At 34.7% G+C, this 16,995-nt stretch overlaps 1 protein-coding gene and 1 pseudogene across 7 annotated transcripts in view; both read left to right on the top strand.

Moving 5' to 3' along the window:
• The window catches only part of STXBP5L (syntaxin binding protein 5L), a 379,816-nt gene that overhangs the window by 76,017 nt on the left and 286,804 nt on the right, over window positions 1-16,995 (top strand). The gene's annotated exons all lie outside the window — the stretch shown is intronic.
• Window positions 14,943-15,128, top strand: LOC145540090 (small nucleolar RNA U3; annotated as a pseudogene).

Genomic DNA, 16,995 nt, shown 5'->3' with positions numbered 1-16,995 from the left:
CAGTCTTGGACTACTTTTTAATTTAATATTTATGTATAAATAGTTAATCCCATGTTGTCACTCAGAGAAGCTAATTTTAGTGTTCAGTATAAAAGGATTAAAGCTATTAAGATATTGCTAGAATTGAAAAGATAAGAGCTAGATGAATACATCCATTAAAAGATCTAAAGGCAGTGTTTAAAATTCTGAATAAAAACATACCTAGATTCTTAAATTCTTAATAAACAAATACTATGGGCTTAATACTTGTAGGAACTCAAAAATAGACCGTTATTGTTTAGTAAGGAAATGTTTTAAGTAATTATACATTAACATTGAACTAATAAGCAAAAGAGTTTCTGATGGGGAGAGTGGAGAATTTACGAAACAAGCATTGTATTCATATATAAAAGTATTGTTTTATTTTCTGACATAAAGGGATTTATATTTTTTATTTTTTTTTAGGAGGTAGCTTAGAAATGTGCTTTTGACTTTTCATGTTCAATAAAAAAGTTACCAAGTCATTTGTATGCATGAGAAGAAATAGTAAATTTTTGAAATCATAGAAATTAAGTATTACATTTTTTTGAGTAATTCACAAATTTTTTTGAAATTATTAAAATTGTTTTTGTAGTAAACAAATTATGTGTAGTAAACAAATCATGTGTAATGGGGTAAGTTTCAATTATTGTCTTAGTCTGTGTTCCCAGTAGGGTCATTATAAAAACAAGTCTATAATTATTAAAATATTGTAAACTAGTTTACATAAAAGTGAATTTATTTAGAATTAGGTTAAACAGATTTAGTTCTAATCTGCTCTGTGAAATTTGTATTCAGTACAGTTTTGGAAACAAAGTTGTGTACAATTTTTTATCCTCTGACAAAATAATAGGTATTTTGTCAGATAAGGGAGGAAGGAGCTTAATGAGACAAATATGTGAAAGGGTCCTAAAGGCCAGATTTAAACTGCTAGGCAGGGGAATTATGCCCAGATTCTCTAATCTTTGATGTATTACTATTACCATTCCAAGATTCTGAAAACAATTCCCTAAATGTCTCAATTCATGAATGTGATAGTAATGCAGGAGAGTTTTAGTAGAGGTAAAATTGGTACAGAAAAGATAAACTTCTGAAACAGAATGGCATTGGACTCTTGAGGTTATAAAGCTGGTAGAGAAGGTTTTAGGGGAAAGCAAGAGAGAAAAATAGGATAGATAATCACCTACTTATTTATGTAGGCAAGAGATAGTCATGCAAAGTGGCAAAAGTTAAATATGTATTATTTAAAAAACATATGGCATGGTAGGAAGAACACTGACCTAGGAATCAGAAAATTTGTGTTTTATTTAAAGCTCTGTCACTTGTTAGCCATATAATCTTTGGTAAGACATTTATCTCCTTGTGACTTGAATTTCTCATCTGTAGTATGGTAATAGGGCTTCTGTAAGTATTTCTGCTCTTCTTACCTGAGAGGATTGTTGGGAAGATCAAACAAGACAGTTACGTGAAGGCAATGTATAAGTTGGAAGAGGTAATGAAACACATATTTATATTATTGTTAAAGTTTTAAAATCACCTTGTTCTTGATAGAATGACTGTAACCCGTGGGCTATAAAATATTAAGTAATAATATTCAAAGAAATTATAAGGATAGATAGCTACGTGTGCTGAACACTAATATTGAAATTTCACTAAGTGGGGAAAGTACTGTGACATCCTTAGATAGGAATATAGTTAATTTAAAAAAGTGGTTGCATGATTTTAGGTTTTCTGGACTGTAACAAAATATGTAAAGATGGATTATGGATATTCCAAAATTAAGACTGTTGCTAAAATGGGGAATTAATTTGAACTCGCTGATTAAATGTGCAAAGGATATTCATTTCTGCGTACTAAACAGTTGGTACCTTCTAAGTACTTCTGTCTTTTCAGTATGGCTAAAATTAAAGTATAAATCTAGAATCTGCTGTTTTGAAAACCATCTTTTTTTTCCATTATTTGATTGATCATCAAATCATATTCTATTTTCTTAGTATTTCCATAATTTATTCCCTTTTCATCATCTTCAATACTTGTTTATTCTATCATATTTTCTCACTTGGTCTCTTGAAGTCACTTCCTAACTGATCTTCTCACCCCATGTTTTACCTTATTCCAATTCATTTTGTTATAATGGTTATTTCTGAATTATAATGTTATTTATGTCATTTTCCTGCTAAAAATTCAACATTGGTTTCCCTAGAGCAGTGGTGATCTACAAACAGAACTCTCTGTTTTTTATATTTGGTTTTGTTATATGATATTATGCATAGGCAGGTAGTAGGACATTTGCTAGCCTTATAAAAATACAGCCTTTATAATCAGTGACACATCTCTAAGAAGTTCAGAAACAAATGGCAGAAGAAATTTTGGTTCAAGGTCAGCAAAAAACAGGTTAATGCATCGGTTTACTGCAATCTGTTTTAAGTTCACTGTGTATGCATTTGAATACCTGGTGTTGTTCAGATATTTGTATGGCCTTTTTGAAATATTGAACTGCCTTTTCTGAACTTGAATTCCATGAAAACAGTTTGAAACCACTACTCTGTACACTAAACTTCAGACTATTTAACTTGATATTTATATAGTTCCTTTTGGAAGGGGCTCGTGTTTACCTTTCCATCCTTGTTTCCTTGATGCCCTGGATATACTGCATTCTCTGAAAGCACCATTATTTTCTCATATCTCAGTGCCTTTTCTTAGCTTACTGCTTCTGACTAGAATATCTCTTCCAGCTTTAATATAATTGGAGAATTCCAGTTACCTTTCATTACTTCATAGTTCAAACACCATCTATATGAAACCAACTCTGACCACTGTCTTCCTCATCTACCTACCCCGGACAGAGTTAGGGCTTCTCCTCATGTCTCTCTTTTCCTGTAGCATCTGCCATGGTGTGAATTTAGCAACTTATTGTGGTTAAAAAGACTTTTGACACTATTATACTATGAACTCTTTGGAAAACAATTATATTTTATTTTCTTCTCATTGTTAGGGTGCTCACTACCTTTTAGGCCAGTGGTTCTCAACTCTGTCTAAAAGAAAGATTTCTAGCTCTACCCTAGTCCTAGAAAATCTAAGTTTCTAGGGATGGGGCCTTGGCACTTATATCTTTTAAAAAGTACCCACAGGAGATTCTGATGCACAGTCAATATTGAGAATCAGTATAGTAGGCACTTGATGTACTTTATGAATGAAGTAGCATATACATGGTTTGTTGAGTAATTGAAAAGAGATTAAAGTATAAAGACATTGATAATGATATATATCTTAAACATTTTAACTGAAAACATTTAAATAGGCATCAATTTACAAAGCACCTGATAACCAATCAAGATTTTTCTGTTGCATATTGATTCTCAGATTGAAGTTCTGTGTGGACTTCTTATCCATAAACCATCCCAAATCCATTATGTGTAATTTTCAGTTTTTGTTTATTTAAAATAGGATAAGGATATTTATGCTTTCAGAGGAAATTTAAGTGTCAGATGATATATATATATATATACACACACACACACACAAACATATATGTATTTCAATAAGCAGTTATACACGTGTGTATAATCTAGATGAATATATATATACACACACACACACACACACACACGGAAGTATATACAAAGTATAGATGAACAAACATATGTGTGTGTATGTATTTTTTCTAGATTCATTTTATGTTCCACCCTACAGTTGCATGGCCCATACCTAGTTAGTCTGGGAGCAGAAGAGTGTGAGTATTCTAGCTACAGAGTTTGGTAGTTTTGAACATTTAATGAACTATTAGTATCAACTTGTTTTACAAAGAGAATGGAGAGTTTTTGTTAATCTAGCAAGTTGGTTAAATTAAAATTAGAAAGCTTCATCTGTAAGATACCCCTTTGACCTTCATAACAGTCCTGTAAAGATGTCAAGGGTAGTAGTATATTTTCCTTTTACTGAGAAGATATCTGAGACCAGAGAATTTAGCTCTCCAAAGTTGGTAAGAGACATAGCTAAGTTTAATGCTCTGATTTTTCATCCTCAAATCCAGTACTTTTTCTGCTTCATTTTTCTCACTTATTAGAATAGGCAACATAATTAGTTACTCAGGAAACATAGAGACTTTGAAAAGGTAGAGATTATTCTGTTGCCTCTCCCTTAAAAGTACATCCAAAATTTGACCATGTCTCTTCTCTTGCTTGGACTACTATTTTATTGCCTTAAAGTGAAAGTGAAAGTGAAGTCACTCAGTCGTGTCCAACCCTTTGAGACTCCATGGACTGTCGCCTACCAGGCTCCTCAGGAGACAGTCCATGGAGTTTTTCAGGCAAGAGTACTGGAGTGGGTTGCCATTTCCTTCTCCAGGGATCTTCTTGACCCAGGGATCGAACCTGGGTCTCCCACATTGCAGGCAGACACTTTACCATCTGAGCCACAGGGAAGCCTTAAAAGAGTTTCTTAAAAGAATTTTCCCTGCTTCCACTGGGGCCTCACCACAGTCTTATCTCATAATAGGTAGAAGCATCCTTTAAAAATTTAAATCATGTCATGTCATTCCTGCTCAAAATTTTTCACTGGTTTTTCATTTCTCTTAAAAATAAAATCAGAAGTCCTGTTATGTCTTATAAAGCTCTAAATGATCTGACTCCAGATAGACATCATTTTAAACTGTTTTGTTACTTACTCTGCACCAGCTACACTTGCTTTCTTACTGTTTCTCAAAAATGTTCCTGTCTCAGGGTTTTTGCATTTGCTGTTTCCTTTACATGAACCCCCCCCCGCAAATAATTAAATTACTTGTTGCCTGTATATCATTCAGTTCTTGGTTCAGTTGTTAACTTCTCAGAGAGATCTTCATTGACCACTGCTTATCACCTTTGCTCTCTATCCTTATCCTGATTATGTTTTCTTGATAACACTTACAACTAACTGTTATTAAATTATGTTTACTTGCTTATTTTTTGCTTTGCCTATTATAATATAATTCCATGAGGACAGGGCTTTATTTTGTTCACAACTATCTCACTAATTCATAGGACAGAGCCTGCCACCTAGAAGGCAGTCAAATATTTGTTGAATGAATGAATGAAAGCTAGGACTCTCATAGAGTGATGTATTAAGAGAAAACTAGATATTTTGAACAATTTTTTTGGAAAAGACTTTTATTAAATACATCTTATATTACATAAACACAAGGGAACCATTGAGCAAAAGAGTGACACCACTTTAGGAACATGTTACATATTTTTTAGAAAGATATGGAAAAGAAGATTGTAGAAAGATTCAGTTAAATTATTTCAGTTTTTATTTTTGTTTCCAAATGATCTTTTTAGGGGAACAATTTAGAAGTATTAGATTGCCAGTGACAAACACATGCGGTGTTCTAGACCTAATTAACAAAATAGACAAAAGTAAATATATCACTAGAACCAGATGGCATAATCCCTAAAGTCTGAATAAACTCTTAAATTAGCCAACTCACTTTTCATCAACATTTATAAGTTGATTTTATAAATGGTCATGATGTCAGAGCCAACATACAGATAACTAGTGTAACTTCTTACATGGGAATGGATTGTGATCATGATCTTCATACCAGACATAATACCAGATCTTCCCAGAGAAACAAGCGTTAAGTTCAGAAACATCGTCTTGGACTGTGGACAGTTGGGCTTTCCAGGACCTTGAAAAGCTGAAAGGAGATTAATTGCTTAGATATCTTTTCTCCAGGTTTTTCATTGTCTCCATGTTCTTCTAATTTCATATCATTTTACTTGGGAGGGTCTGTAACTGAAGTTGGCACAGTTCGTAATTATAGTTCCATATTTCTGCTGTTTTCATTCGTTCAAGGAACTATACAAGATTCTCTGAGATGTGTGGACTTGTCTCATTGTATACTTATAAATGGGTAGAATAAAAGATAGTACAGTTGACACTGCAGGATCACTTAGTATGGATAAAGTGAAAGTGAAAGTGAAGTCGCTCAATTGTGTCCAACTCTTTGCACCCCATGGACTGTAGCCTACCAGGCTCCTCTGTCCCTGGAATTTTCAAGGCAAGAGTACTGGAGTGGGTTGCCATTTCCTTCTCCAGGGCATCCAGGGATCGAACCTGGGTCTCTCGCATTGCAGGCAGATGCTTTACCACCTAAGCCACCAGGGAAAAAGCATCTGACAAAGACGTCATGCTCCTGTCACCAGAATGGACAGTAGCAAATAGGCATCTTTAAGAATAGTAACGGAGGCAACCCAGATGAATTAAGCACTCTTGTTGGGATTGAGATGTTAACAAATTTAAGAGCCAAATATAATTAAAATAAATTAATTTTTAAGAACTGGAAAACCAAAGCCAAGCTATTTCAGTGGTCTAAACTCTCTACTTTGCCTATCCTGAGAGCATAAGGGTGCAGGGGCAAGCTCAAACAAGGGATTATAGATTTGTAGGAAATATGATTACAAATTTTTTAGGTTACCATAGAGAACAATTATGTTTTCTCACCAAAGGTCCTTTGGTGCTAGTATATTGTCAGCAAATTGGGCTGTTGGTCTCATTTAGTATGGCAGTTCTTAAGTTCTTAAAAACAGTGGTGGGATGCTTTGTGTATATCTCAATATAGAACTAATTTAAAATCTTACATAGTTTCTCACTTAGGATTATCAGTAGTGATTAAACCAAATTCCTATTTCTTGAGGGTTAGTGCATTTCTATAGACTCCTTCTGCCTTCACTTGAAGATATGCCTGTGAAAAATCATAATTTCATAGTTGTAATGATAGAATGATTATATTGGTTTCCTACAGTATAGTTCTATGAACCATATACATAGTAGTTAAATAGCAATAACTTTGACTATATCCGTTAGAAGTTTCAAGTAGAAGCCCTGTTTTAAACGCTTTTTAAATTGAGATTTTTCCTACTTAATTGTCAAAATAAGAATCTTTTATAAAAGATCTTATTTATAGCAAGGGTCCTTTTTTAATTTTAAAAAGGTAACTTTTCTTGATTATTTTTAATATTTGAAGGGCTAATCTTTTAATGTGTGTTAAACACGAGTGTTTTTATTTAAAAATATGTATTAAGCGTATTTTTAAATAAAAGTGATTAAGTTTTAGAAATAAAGAAAATTATATTTAAAGGATTTATAGAAGGTAGTTGTAAAGAACAGAAATAAAACCTCTAAAAAGTGCATAATAAGCCTCCCTATACAGAGGCTTGATTAAATGGAGCATTCATAGTCACTTAGGTGTACAACAAGAAGGTATTTTGACAAGTTTAATTATTACAAAGATATTTATTATACAGAGTTAAAAATGGTTAGGACATAAATCATTCTCAACCAACTGACTATAATGAGTGAAATAATGTGTTTTGGTTGATGTATCAGAGAAATCACTCATGATACTTTCTGGAATTATGTAAAATATTAGGAAGAAGAGTATGATTTTAGTTCTATTGAAGGCCCAAATATACCAATTGTTATTAATGGTATAGAGAATGACTTTGAATATATTATGTAATGATGATACATAATCAATATAATGAATTTTAATTAAAATATGTAGTATTTAATGTATTAATTTTAGTAGCATCTTATAACTGGATTATATATGTACAGTATGTATATCTCTTGAATTGGAAATAGCATAAAAGCAACAAATAATGGGTGTTTTAAATGTAGATTTAAAGAGTAGCCAGAGAAAATTATGTTTTTTCAGTTTTTCTGCTCTGTTAATCACCTGTACATTTCAGTCACATTAGAAATCTAGTACTTTACTTAAATGAAGACAATAAATTAGACTATCAAGAAAATTAATTGGATGGCTTAATGATCAGTCTGATTTGTTCATTGTAAATTGACTAAAGACCTGTCTTTTAAGTCTTCAAACTAAAAAAGGTTGAAACTAAGTAGTAGAGTAAATTGAGAAGTTAGATTGAGTCTGGGGGAAATATTTACTGTTTGTAAACATTTAAGTAGATGGAAATTTAAGGCTAGCAAAGGAGAGGTAAGAGAACTTAGCACAATGATATGAGGAAAACTCAAAAGTAGAGACAGATAATCTGAAAACTTTCTTTAGAAAGAAAATTAAGAAAGAGAACTTCAGGGGTATCTTAGCATTGCAGAGAGATCAAGGATGGTGGAAACAAGAAATGCAAAACAAGCAAACAAGTCACAAGTACCAAGAGACAGCTGAATTAGACCAAGGGAAAGTTGATTAGGGTAAAGATATTTACAGTAAGATGATGGATAGAATTAAGATCACACTATAATAGAAAATAGAATTGATAGAATCAGTAATTTTAAGATTAAGTGTGTAAATTGGTTTTAAATAAGAGAAAAGTGTTGGGAAAGTAGTAGAGATGATCGATTCTGATAGCATTTTGGTATATTGTGGGAGACGGGTAATGCAGTTGACCCACGGAAGAAATTGAGGCTACCAGAAAGGGGAGAGTAGCGTAGGTAATAGTACCTGCCTTAAAGTACCTGCCCTTTAAGATAATAAGAGTATCTTTCTAACAGAGTTTACTGTTTAGAAATTTGCAAGGGCTTCTTTTCCATGAAAGTCACCAGCAGATTATAATGTTGTCAACAATGCTGTTGTCTCCTTTTAGCACCAGACCTAGACCTCCATCATTCATGGTATAGATATTACTCTTGCAAGATAAATCCCATCTTGCTCTTAAAACCAGGTTAGCAAATGATATAAAAGCTTTGTTGTTTTGTTTTTCAAGACAAAGGCAAGCTTCTCTAAGCTTGAATTTATAGTTTCTAAAAAATAAAAACAAAATAAGACACAAGAGAAAGAAATATACTGAGCAATAAAAAATTATTTCAACCAGAAAAAAATAGTAAGGGTGTCTGAGTTGGAAATTTTTTCTTTACTTGAGGAAAATACATATTTCATTTGAATTCTCAGTAAACTCTATGCTTTATCTCCATATAAAAATCTGTGGGTCTACTAGAAGATTATATTAGTTTCTTATTTTGGCTTCAACAAATTACCAAAAACTAATGGCTTAGAACAGCACAAATTTATTATCTTATAATTCAGGAAGTTAGAAGTTAGAAATGGACATCACTGGGCTAACATCCAGTCATTGGTAGGACTGCATTTCTTTTTGGAGGGTCTAGGAGAGAGTGTTTTCTTTTCCAGCTTTTGTAGGCTATTCACAATTCCTTGACTGGTGGCCCCCTTCTATCTTCAAAGCCAGCAGAGGCCAGTTGAATCTTGCTCAGATTGCATCCTTTGACTCTTAACTTTTCTGCTTTCCTTTTCTATGTTTTAAGACACTTGTGATTACGTTGTTCCCACAGGATAATCCAGGTTAGTTTCCCAATCTTGAGGGCCACTGATTAGCAACCTTCGTATCATCTGCAACCCTTTACTCCTCTTTGCCATATAACCTAACATATTCACAGGTTCTTTTGGGAACCATTATTCTGCCTATCACAAAGATGCTCTCTTTATTTTCACCTATCTTTTGTTTTTGTTATTTTATGGAAAGCACAATAACAAGAACAGACAGTATTATAATAAACTTTCAGCTTCAACAATTTTTGTAAATCTTCACTTACCATTTCATTATTTTAATGCAAACCCCACATATTATACCTTTTTATTGAATATCTAAAAAACTTCAGAGATCAGATAAAGACTCCCCTCTTTTAAAAAATATAAACCCCAACCATTGTCACATCTAAAAACATGAACAAAATTTCTTTTTATAATCTAATATGCAGTTAATGTTTAAATTTCCTAGATTGTCCCATAGTATCATAGTACCAGTCATGTCTGACTCATTGCTATCCCATGGGCTATACAGTCCATGGAATTCTCCAGGCCAGAGTGGGTAGCTGTTCCCTTCTCCAGGGGATCTTCCCAACCCAGGGATCGAACCCATATCTCCCTCATTGCAGGTGGTTTCTTTACCAGCTGAGCCACAAGGGAAGACCAAGAATACTGGAGTGGGTAGCCTATCCCTTCTCCAGAGGATCTTCCCAATCCAGGAATCAAACCAGGGTCTCCTGCATTACAGGCAGATTCTTTACCAACTGAGCTATCAGGGAAGCCCTAGATTGTCCCATAGTATCTTTTTTTTTTTTTTAATTTTTACTTTGCTTTGGAGTATAGCTGATTAACAGTGTTGTGATAGTTTCAGGTGGACAGCACAGGGACTCAGTCATACACATACATGTATCCATTCTCTTCCAAACTCTCCTCCCATCCAGGCTGCCGCATAACATTAAGCAGAGTCCCCTGTGGTAAACAGTAGGTCCCTGTTGGTCATCCATTTTAAATACAGCAATATGTATATGTCTTGGGATCCAAACAAGATTCACATTTCATTTTCATCTGACCTGAACTCATCTTTAGTTCAGTTTGTGTCACGTTACAGTTTGTTTTGAGACCTTCTATCCTGTGCTTTCGTGTGTGTTGTTGAATATAGGCTCTTTGATTCATTTCTGAACTGGATGACTATATGTGAAGAGGTGAGTGGGCTGTGCAGTGTACCTGAAGATGAAAAGTACACTTTAAAAGTTATTTTCTAGAGATGGTCACATCTTTTAAGTAGTTGGAAAAATAATATTTTAAATCAGTCATGTCCAACTCTTTGTGACCCCATGGACTATACAGTCCATGGAATTCTCCAGGCCAGAATGCTGGAGTTGGTAACCATTCCCTTCTCCAGGAGATCTTCCTAACCCAGGAATCGAACCCAGGTCTCATGCATTGCAGGCGGATTCATTACCAGCTGAGCCACCAGGGAAGCCTGGTATTTTAAATTAGCCTGAACTATTCATACTTTGTGCTGCTACTGTTGGGTGTATTTCCCTGAGAATATTAGAAAAGAGGAAAGTATAAAAGACATAGGATATATCAAAGTAATAAGAGTGGAGTAGATTCTTTAGGTTTCACTCAACGGTTTTAATTTTTATCTATGAAATTAGTTACTGGAGGGATGGGATCCAGTTACATGTATCTGTTTAAGTGAATATTTAAAAGACAGGTGAAAAAAAGAAAGCATTTGCAAGGACTCGCTCTGTATACTTAGAATATTATAGCAAGAAGCTGAAAGTAGATTGGTCAGGTGTATTAACATAGATTTCTACTACATTATAGGATATCAGAGGGCAGTAAGAAGAGAATCAGAATACTGATGAGGAACATACTTTGATATTGAGAAATCCATTTATAAATAATTTGTACACTGTTATTAGTTACTTATATAATCTGAAAGTCTCTTAGTAGTTTATTATTGGATCTTTTTTTGCTTTTTTCCAGTTCTATCTTAGCCAAAGTTCCTTTGCTACTTGAGGTAATATTCAGTACTCTTTTTTAAATTCTGATTTTATTGAGATATAATGACATACAGCAGTGTAAAGTTTAAGGTGTACAGCATAAGTGATTTAATATGCATTCATCATTAAGTGATTATCACAAGTTTATGAACATCTATCACCTCATATAGGTTCAAAATTAAAGAAAAAATTTTTTCTTGTGATAACAACTTGTAGGATTTACTCTTAATAACTTTCATATGTAGCCAGCAGTGTTAATTATATTTATTATGTTGTACATTACATCCCTGGTACTTGTTTATTTTGTAACCAGAAGTTTGTACCTTTTGATTTTATCCAGCAGCTAACCCCATACTCACAGCCATCTCTAGTAACCACAAATCTAATCTCTTTTTCTGTGAGTTTTTTGTTCATTTGTTTTTGAAGTATAATTAACCTACAACACTACATAGTTCTGTTATGCAACATAGTGATTCGATATGTCTCTACATTTCAAACTGATCAATATTTAGTAATCTTTTGTTTTGGCACAAGTATTAGGTATTAGACTAGGCATCAGGTGAATTATTTACTTATTATATACTTACTTATTGAAAGCCTGTATTATGTGTAACTACATTAGGCACTTTTAAACTGGGCCATCATCTCTTTGGAATGAGTTTGCAAGACTACTACACACTACATGAACCATTTATATTTTTTATGTGATTAAGGACTTGCATCATGTGTATTTCATTTTCTGTAACTTTTATGAAACTTCCTCTTTTATTCTTTTTTAATGAAAAATTTAAAAATGGTTGAGATTCTTTGTTTCTTCCCTCTTTATTGTTTCTTCCTCTTTATTTGTATTTTTGTATCATTTTTAATGTATTTACTCTCTATTTCTATTCTCTTGGCTAAAAGTTCTCTTATTCTAAAATGAAAGAACTAGGAAAATGTTTAAAGCATATTTTTTGGCCATAATTTTCATTCTCCTAACAAGTCTAATAGTTTTATTGCCACTATTAATATACTAAAAGTCACATATTCTCTTTTATCAATATTCTCTTGAAAAGTATTTAAACTTGTATGCTTAGTGTAATCCTCAAATAATTATCTTCAAATCATGCTATTTGATAACTAACATAATTTCTGTCTTCATAACAAAGCAGGTTTATACATTTATCATAAACTTTTTTATTTAAACATTTTTTCGTATGTCCATGTATTTTATCCTGAGGAGAATTGTAGGTTTAAGAAGCTTTGAAAAAGGTAAATATAGAGAGGATAGGGTGCTACAAGCAGAACACTTGATAGTTGAAGGCAACATAGGAAAGAACAGGGAAAGAATAATTTGATGTATAATTTACACATCATAAAATTCATAGATTTTTAAGTGCTCACTTCAGTGAGTTTTCAGATATATCTACTTGGGCAACCATCAGTCAAAATATGTATTGGATATCTTATTAAATTTTCTTAAAATTTCTTCTTGCCCCTGTTCAGTCAGTTTCCCACTCCCACTGCTTTCCAGAAGCAGCAAATTCTGAACTTTTGTCACCGTAGCTTAGTTTTGCCTGTTTTTGGACTTTCATATAAATAGAATCATACAGCATACATTGTGTGTGTATATTTGTGTGTGTGTATATCTTGCTTCATGCAGCATAATGTTTTTGTTGTATGTCTATTGAATCTACCAGCAATTTGTCTCTTTTTTATTGCTGAGTAACAGTCCATCAGCTTCCCAGGTGGCGCTAGTGGTAAACCGCCCCCGCTGCCAATGCAGGAGACATAAGAACCGTGGGTTCGATCCCTGGGTTGGGAAGATCTCCTGGAGGAGGGCACAGCAACCCACTCCAGTATTTTTGCCTGGAGAATCCCATGGACATAGGAGCCTGGAGGGCTACAGTCTAAGGGTTGCAAAGAGTCGGACACAACTGAAGTGACTTAGCATGCACGCACGCAATAGTCTATCAGATATTTTTATTGAAAGATTATGTTTCCATTATAAATATAAACATGCTCATAAGAGAAAGTACAACAACATAGAGAGAAAGACAATTCTAAATCATTCAAATTTGTAGTTTGAATACTCAGATGCAGATGAATAGTGATTTTTTGAGGTTCATTTTATATCAGTATTTTTTGCTTAGTCTTTTGTTATGTGGAATTAAATTATCACCCAAATGAGCAGAGAGGCTGCTTTTTCAAAGCTTGTATAGCAAGGGAGTCAGCAACCATTACTTGCTTTTGGAGAGACTCAAAGGCCAGCAAGAAAGTGGGGAAAGCTTAATAGTGAAAGAAGGAGTAGGCTTCAGGTATGCTTTTTTAAAAATTGAAGTACAGTTGATTTACCATGTTGTATTAGTTTCAGATATACAGATCTTTGTTGTTTATTTTATACATAGTAGTATGTGGGCTGCTGTCTATGGGGTCGCACAGAGCCGGACACGACTGAAGCGACTTAGCAGCAGCAGCAGCAGTATGTATCTGTTAATCCCAAGCTCCTAATTTTTTTTTTATTTAAATAAATTTATTTATTTTAGTTGGGGGCTAATCACTTTACAATATTGTAGTAGTTTTTGCCATACATTGACATGAATCAGCCATGGGTTTACATGTGTTCCCCTTCCTGGACCCCCCTCCCACCTCCCTCCCAATCCCATCCCTCTGGGTCATCCCATTGCCTCAGTCCTGAGCATTTGTCTCATGCATCAAACATGGAATGGTGTTCTGTTTCACATATGATAATATACATGTTTGAATGCTATTCTCCCAGAACGTCCCACCCTCACCTTCTCCCTCAGAGTCCATAAGACTGTTCTATGCATCTGTGTCTCTTATTCTGTCTCGCATATAGGGTTATCGTTACCATCTTTCAAATTCCATATATATGCATTAGTATACTGTATTGGTGTTTTTCTTTCTGGCTTACTTCACTCTGTATAATGGGCTCCAGTTTCATCCATCTCAATAGAACTGATTCAAATGTATTTTTTTAACGGCTGAGTAATATTCCATTGTGTATATGTACCACAGCTTCCTTATCCATTCGTCTGCTGATGGACATCTAGGTTGCTTCCATGTCCTGGCTATTGTAAACAGTGCTGCGATGAACATTGGGGTACACGCGTCTCTTTCAATTCTGGTTTCCTTGGTGTGTATGCCCAGCAGTGGGATTGCTGGGTCATATGGCAGTTCTATTCCCAGTTTTTTAAGGAATCTCCACACTGTTCTCCATAGTGGCTGTACTAGTTTGCATTCCCACCAACAGTGTAAGAGGGTTCCCTTTTCTCCACACCCTGTCCAGCATTTATTGCTTGTAGACTTTTGGATAGCAGCCATTCTGACTGGTGTGAAATGGTACCTCATTGTGGTTTTGATTTGCATTTCTCTAATAATGAGTGATGTTGAGCATCTTTTCATGTGTTTGTTAGCCATCTGTATGTCTTCTTTGGCCAAGCTCCTAATTTATCCCTCCTCCACTCTTCCCGTTGGTAAGTATAAATTTGCTATGTCTGTGAGTCTATTTCTGATTTGCAAATACGTTCATTTGTATAATTTTTTTAGCTATCACATGTAAGTGATACTATATGATGCTCATCTTTCTCTGTGTAACTTACTTCACTTAATATGGTAATCTCTGGGTCCATCCAGGTTGCTGCAAATAGCATTGTTTCAATCTTTCTTTATGGCTCAATAAGGTAGGCTGCCATGAGGAGGAGATGCAGCGTTCTCTCCTGAGTGTGAAGCTGGCTCTTGGTGTTGTTTCTACAGCTGCCACTAGCCATTGATGATCGTTCTTCTTTTCCTTTTGGAGATGAAGAGGGAGAGAACGTAGTCTGAGTGGTTTCAGATATAAAAAAAAAAAATAAGGTAGGCTGATAGTGGAGGCTGTTGACATGGAAGATGGAGGCAGGCTAGCTGTAAGCAGGGCCTCCTGTGTGATTGGTTTAGGAATCATATTTGACATATTAGTACTGAATTTGAAGTCTTAGGAGGAGAGGTCTGCAAGAATTAGGGAGCCCAGCAGTCATTGACCAGATCTTAATGTTCTGGGCTGATAGTTGCAGAGGTGGTGGTTTGGCTTCCTGGAATGGTGCTGCAGGGATTTTGGTTAGGTTTCCTGAGCTTACTGAGGCAGAGTGTATGGGCCAGAGTTCTGATGTCATACTTGGTCCAGCATCACATATTGTATGATCAGTCTCTCAGTGGTATTTTGGTTTATGTTACAGATCTTATGTAGAATTCTACTTACTAGGATTTTTTTTGCTTAGTGTTAAGCATAAATGGAGAAGGCAATGGCACCCCACTCCAGTACTCTTGCCTGGAAAATCCCATGGACGGAGGAGCCTAGTAGGCTGCAGTCTATGGGGTCGCTAGGGGTCGGACACGACTGAGCGGCTTCACTTTCACTTTTCACTTTCATGCATTGGAGAAGGAAATGGCAGCCCACTCCAGTATTCTTGCCTGGAGAATCCCAGGGACGGGGGAGCCCGGTGGGCTGCCGTCTATGGGGTCGCACAGAGTCGGACACGACTGAAGCGACTTAGCAGCAGCAGCAGCAGCAAGCATAAATATTTTCTTCATGTTGTTATGAATTTTTTATTAACATAAGTTTAATGGCTTTATAAAACTCCATCTAGTGGATGCACTCTTCCTTTATTATTGGAAATTCTTGTTTCAATTTTTCCATTCTCTTAATAATGCTGTTACGAATGTCTGTGAGCATTAAACTTTCAACATATTTAATATTATTTTCTTAGACTAGATTCCTAGAGGTAAAATAGTTGGGTTATATAGACTTATATGTAAATTAGGTTATATATATAGGTTATATTTCTTGCTGGATTACTTTCCAAAAGGACTTGACAATTTAAACCCACTTTAGTAACATATAACTGCCATTTAAATAATACAGTCACCAGCTTTAGATACTTAAAAATATTTTTCCAATTCAGTAGATGAAAAATAGAATTTATAATTATTTTAATTTGTATTTTTTGATTAGTGGTGACCTTGATTATTTTTCCATATATTTATTACCCAGCTGAGTTTCTTCTTCCATGAATTTTTTTTTCTGTTCTTTGAAAGTGAAAGTGTTAGTCACTTAGTTGTGTCTGACTCTTTGCTATCCCATGGACCATAGCCTGCCAGGCTCCTCTGTCCATGAGATTGTCCAGGCAAGAATACTGGAGTGGCTCGCTGTTCGCTTCTCCAGAGGATCTTCCCGACCCAGGGATTGAACCTAGGTCTCCTGCATTGCAGGCAGGTACTTTACTGTCTGAGCCACTGGGGAGCCCTATCCTTTACCCTCTTATATATTTTTTCTTAGTAATTTTTTATTAGTTTGCATAACATATTTGTATATTAAACATATAGGCCCCTGTCTGTTGTAGTTTTGTGAAAATATTCCCTAGTTCATGATTTTCATATATACATATGTGTGTGTGTGTGTGTGTATACATATTTATTGTCACTTTTTTGTATGGTTAAATCTATTGAACGCTTTTATCCCCTAAGGAAGGAAGGGTCTCTAAAATTCAGAGTTGTGGTTAAATATTTATTTCTATTTTTTTTCTGGTGCTTTGAACTTCTATATTTTAACTTTTTTATCCAAACAGAATTTGGTCATATGTTGGTGTTTAGTTGCTAAGTCATGTCCAACTATTTGTGACCCATGAACAGTAGCCTACCAGGCTCCTCTGTTCATAGAAT

This window comes from Giraffa tippelskirchi, chromosome 2 (assembly GCF_054371585.1).
Source record: "Giraffa tippelskirchi isolate mGirTip1 chromosome 2, T2T-mGirTip1v1.2.pri, whole genome shotgun sequence".
Classification (NCBI taxonomy): domain Eukaryota; kingdom Metazoa; phylum Chordata; class Mammalia; order Artiodactyla; family Giraffidae; genus Giraffa; species Giraffa tippelskirchi.
This window is presented reverse-complemented; position numbering and strand designations above follow the sequence as displayed.